Raw genomic sequence first — 6,272 nt, 5'->3', positions numbered from 1 at the left:
ATCAATATTTGCTTGAGATTTGAGTTTTTGTTTCTTTAGAGAGCTAACTTTGATGCCTATATTTGTTTTCATCATTTCTTGCAAGTGCAACTAGTATGGTCTTTGGATATTATGATGGCCATGGGGGGACTCAAAAGAAACCAATGCTAATCAATAAGGACCCAAGAGCAATCATAGATGGCTAAGAGATTATCAAAATGCAAGCTTTCAACACTTTTGAAATTCAAAGCACATCATGCGATGAAAATTCTAGGAACTTAAGCATGTGTACCAAACCAATACTATTAATCACACACAAAATTACTATTGTCCCCAATGGCACAAATTGTCAAAGAATCATGTGTTAGTATCACAAGTAGAAATGGCTTCCAATCAATGGGATTCCACCTTTATCCATGACAATTGAGACATTGTGATGAGTCAGCGGATCAATTTGTTGAGAATCTCTAGACATGTTGGAGAGAATCACAATGAAAATTGTAGAAAGATTAGTTGGAGGGAGAGAAAAAGAAAGAAGTGCTAAAGGGAGAAATCCTTTGTACTAACTTGCACAAGAGTATTTTAGTGTTTGAAGGCACTTCATACACCATATATCTCTCATGAATCCACACTCTCTCCTTCTCTTAGGTTGCTATATCTATTTCACATGTAACTAGGGCTATCAACACACACACACACACACACACACGCACATCTTTGTGTGCATGCGTGCACGTGTTTGTGTGTAATCAAATATAAACAACTATAGTTTAGGAATAATGTGGAGATTAAAGTAGAGTGATTAGTTTAAGAGAATTAATTGAAATAGGCATATTCATTATATGTGTCTCCATATGCACAACTTACAATCATTTAGATCCAAAATGTTATCATCTCCAACTCTCCATTAATTATGTAGAGGATTGTCCATGAAGAACTTGCATCCTTATAGCTAATTCCTTCGTGCACTCTACCACCATTGTTTTTTATTCTCTCTCCTTGTTGCTAGCTTGCTCCTTGGACAAAATTGTCATGTAAGGATGTTGTTTCCCCTTAATGTTGTCATGACCTTTAGTTGAGCAATGTACAAATGATAAAAGAAAAAGCACAATCTATAAAAGAATCTTTGTTGTCTCTCCATGTGAGACATCATTATTTGATGGATTAGTTATATAATCTACAAATTGATTCCAACATTTAATTTTTATGTGGCAAACAAATTTTTGTCTATTTCATATGGTTTTGCCTTTAGTTCAACATGTTTGATGATAGTGCCTAGTTTTGCAAGTGGTATACTATAGCTAATTTAACTTTTAGTCCCAAGTGGAGATCCTTTGGTGTATAGAAGAGTTTCCCTTGCTTCTGAAGAGCATTATGTTCTATGAAAGTACGACATTTGACCTTTGACAATTTGTACATCTAGATTGTGTGGCTAATAGAGCACCAATAAAGCCTTAATAAACTCAAGGAATAAAACTCAACTTCACCCAAGTTTTTGAGGTGGGTATTATCGATGTAAGTTAACTTGCAATTGGAGGAGTCTTGGTACAAGAAGGAAGACTTGTAGCCTACACTTCTCAAAAGTTAAAAACTTCCTTTGCCAAGGATGAAGAGATATATATTGTGCTACAAAAACAAATGCATAACTTGAAAAGAATCAAGATGCTTGGAGAACTCCAACCCCTTTATATTCCACAGATGGAGTGGGAGCTTAAAAGTATGGATTTTGTAGTTGAATTGCCTATTGCTACATGTAGTTGTGACCCAATCATGGTAGCAGCATAGACAAATTGATAAAGGTAGCTCATTTGATCCTAGTCAAGATTGCTTGCAAATCTTTTGACATTGCATGACCATTTATCAAGGGGTATTCAAGTTTCATGGGTTATTTAAGAGCATAATTAGTGATAGAGATTCTAAGTTTGCTTTTAGATTTAGACTTGCTTATTTCAAGCTATGGGACTTAGTTATGCTTTAGTACCACCTACCATCCTCAATCTAATGGTCAAATTGAAAGAGTGAATCATGTCATGGAGGATATCTAAAGGGATTACTATGGGAAAGAACCTAGAAGATGGATCAAACACCTACCTTTGGTGGAACTTGCCTACAATGTTGCCTATCAATAGACGATCTAGATGAAACCCTATCAAGCTATAGTCAAGAGTACCAAGCATTACTAATTTTTCTAGACGTGACTCTTAGGGTTAAAGCTTCATTATCCATGCTTGAAGAGATGGATCTAATAAGACTAAGCCATTCTCCATGGCATTACCCTACCAAGCTATAGTCAAGAGTACCAATCATTACTAAATTTTCTAGATGTGACTCTTAGGGTTAAAGCTTCCAAATCCATGCTTGAAGAGATGGATCTAATAAGACCAAGCCATTCTCCATTGCATTAAAGATGTTGAATATTGACAGAAATCTTGCTAACAATCCCAAGGGATAGGGAGAACATACAAGGAAGTAAACATGGTTTTCCTAAGGGTGAGGCTTGAGAGAAGTACACTATCCTTGAAAAAGTATGAGAAGATTAGTCCAAAATGCTATAGACCTTATGGGGTCAGCAAATAAATGGGAAAGCAAGCCTACAACTTAAATCACCACATCTCAAGGTCTATGCAAATCCTATGTGCTTAATCCATATCATGTTCTATAAAAGAAGTAGATTGTGATGCCAACTCAAGGAACTCTCAAATGCAACCGATTAATATTCTTGATCCAAGGGATAAACCCTTAAGATCTCACATCTTACCATAACGTATGGTACAACAAAAAGATGACCTTGAAGATGATACTAGTTGGATAGATGAAGCCACCCTATAGATCAATACCCGACTTTCTCTCAGGATGCATTAGGGGAGTCTTGAGGTCTCAAAATAGTCCTACAAGAAATCGTAGAGAGAGGTCAAAGAAAATCATTTTGTGGTTTTACAAAGTTTATTTTTTTGATACATGAGCATATCCAAGATTGTGAAATCTTATAATCATAACATACTCGCAGCTTACATGAAGCATAGAAATCTAGGTCTCCACAAAAGTGACAATGATATGGAAATATAGATAATAGATCCTACTTTTATTTAATGATAGAGAAACGAATATTCTACTTTTTAATCATAAAAATGACAATGTATACTTAATTTTCATTTGTTCCATTCTCGTTTTCTTTTTTCTTTCTCCTTCTCTTTGCTAAGTGTCTTTCTCATTCTTCTTCTTTCTCAAATTCATATAGTTTTCTCAAACTGATCTTTAAATTATACCCTTACTATAGATCAATCATCCAATAATCCATGTGTTATCGGTAAAGGAAGTCTTTATCATCTCCATATTGAGATCCCAAGCGAGTATAAACCGATTAGGAAAATTATAAAACCCAATATTGTTTTGGAGTTTATGAAGCATGTGTTGAGATTTGAAGAAAAGAAATATATTAATGTTTAGTTGGATGGAGAGCTATAGGTCCTATAAAAAATAGAACACCTCCTTTCTATAATTGCTCATCATTGATGAGGCTTCTTGGTGATAGTTATAATGGTATTTTAGGATATACTCTCAAATCTTGTTGCATAGAGACATGTTATAAGATTGGAAAATCACTTATTAACAAAACCTAATGAGTTGTTATAGAAAATAGGTGATTGTCAATAGAATGTCCATTTGTTGGAGAAATGCATCAAAGAATATCAATGAAAACAACTATTTTAGGTCTTTGAAATTGATGAAATACTCTCAAAAACATTGAAAATATGAAATGATGAGGATAAGGTTACATTAAAAGAATTGGAGTAGCCAGTAGAGTTGAATTGAAGCAATTGCAATAGAGCTCTCTCCAAGCACATCAAAGATCCATATTTTCAAGGCAACTTTGGATATTTCTTTAGCCATTTCTCACATTTTCCACACTTTATGCACTCTATATAATAATTAAAAAGCTAGTTAATCTTTTTATACAATTTTCTTTGAAGCTTAAATCATTATCAGCGAGAAAGAAAGAGCAAGATTGAGCAAGTTTTATCTTCAATTGGTTTGCATGAAGCAATGTCTTTGAACCAGAACCTCAGAAATCTAAGAATGAAACTTGTGTCCTAAAAACACCATCTGTTGGTGGAGTAAAGAGTAGGATATTTTTAGGCTTTCATGAAAAACTTGGTAACACAAACTCAAACGAAGGTGGCTTGACTATTAAAGTACAATCAATTGAAATCTCTCCATAATGTGTTAAAGATCATGTTGATAATGGACATACTTAAAACACAAAAGCTAAAATTTAAAAAAAATAGAAAATTTATTTTTTACTTGTGATAAAAATCTATGGTAAGATAGAGATCTCAAAGAATTTAAAGACCAATTAGAACTTTTCAAAAAGGCAATAGGAGAAGCTTGGGATTATAAACACTTCACTCAGTACATGGTAAGAAGCTTACATTATTATCCTTATGTGTCCTTATCAACTAACTCATGTAAGATTTTTCAATTACTTTCATTGTTAGTAAGTATATATTATATTTTATCTAACCATACTCTATATTTTATCAAGCAATATAGAAGTCTCTTTATCTAGTCAACTCAAGGTATGTAAAAATCACATAATTAGGCAAAAATAAAATATTTCAAGTATATAAGACATGGAGGTAGAAAAGTCAAAGTAAATAGCTTTTTGGAGGTTTTTCAACAGTTTATAGACAAATTTGGCACAAACTCAAGCTTAAAGATATAACCACATCATGTACTACATCCTTTTTGGCAAAGACTACAAACAGTAACTTAGAGAAGAAAAAGAGGGATACTTAAATTCTTATACAAATAATTTTTACAATCGCTACAAACATGGTAGATAGAAGGAAAAAGATGGTTTTCAAGGCAATCCTTAACTACTTGATGACTCTTCTGAATCTGTTATATAGGAGTCTTTTATTTCAGTCCACTCAATAAGGCATCTACATTTCAAAAACTCATTTTCGATGGCATAACAACCAAAATAGTTTCCTATCTTAATGATTAGAAGTATCAATGCTTATCTGGCAAAATTCAAATGTAGTTCTTGCTTTACAAAGATTAGGACAAAGGAGGCAAAAAGCATACAGTGGTTCGTGTGCAAACGAAAAGTCTTTACAATGGTTGGCATTATTGAAATCTTGAGACAGAGATGGAGAGGAGAGAGACCAAGAGTATACACAACAATTGCAAAGAGTGAAAGTACAAGAAGAATGAACACATACTTTATTCGTGAAGATGGGGTGCCTTTATAAAGACATTACATCTGGTAGTTTTGGTAGGTTTAATCACACCTAAGTAGTTTCCCCTAATTAAATTAACCTAGTAGGTGAAAGATGAATTTCTATGGTGCTATGGCTATAAGAATACTCTTCCTTTATTGATTAATACAAAGCACATGATAAAATATAGTTATCCCTAAAATGTGTGCCTCTTGTGCAAACCCCTAAATATATATAACATATTTGCATTTTTAACATGCCCTTGGGGAGAGGCAAGGTAGGAAAAAAAAAAATTCAAAATTTGTATTTTCCCATAAGGGTGTAGGTTTTCTAGTTCCTTGATTCCCACTGCAAAAGTATTAACAACATAAGAGAAGTAATAGGGAGTCCTCAATGACTAATACCCATACCTAAGGCCAAACACCCATAAGGCTTTTTGACTATTTTCAAGCATACATCTCATCTACAAAGAGATGTTGTCCTTGTAATGTTGTTGTGATACTAATGTCTCAAATATGCCCATGTTGGCTGAGCCACACCCTTCAAATTGCATGTAATCCTTTCCTTTTTAGATGGCAATCGCCACTCATAAACCACCCTAGCTTTGTCCCACATCCTTTTGAATATTTTCTCACCCTTCATTCAATATGCAACTTGGATTGTACAGTCAGCCAAGAGGTGGAGATCTACTTCAACCTCCATCACCCACTTGGAGTTAGCCTCACTAAATTAGGCCAAGGTAGTAAGGCAATAGTCTTCATGGATCTCTAGAAAGTTCATTATGTTAGAGACAACAACATGTAGTCTACCCTCATCTAACATGGCAAAGGCAAGCAAGTATGAGATATGTACACTTCCTTCCTCACATATAGGGAAGGGTAAGAAGTGACATTTTGAGTGAGTTTTTTGTGGTAATACCTTTATTCTTGTTCCACATAATTCACTTATTCCACCTTTTAGTTGTATGCACCTCCACTTCTACTTCTACCACCACCACCACCACCTTCACTCTCTTTGTCTCTCGCCCCCTCTCTCTCTCTCTCTCTCTCTTTCTCTCTCTACTTGTAAACA

This window comes from Lygodium microphyllum, chromosome 22 (assembly GCF_053477565.2).
Source record: "Lygodium microphyllum isolate KBCC chromosome 22, Lygodium_microphyllum_v1.1.10, whole genome shotgun sequence".
Taxonomy (NCBI): Eukaryota; Viridiplantae; Streptophyta; class Polypodiopsida; order Schizaeales; family Lygodiaceae; genus Lygodium; species Lygodium microphyllum.
This window is presented reverse-complemented; position numbering follows the sequence as displayed.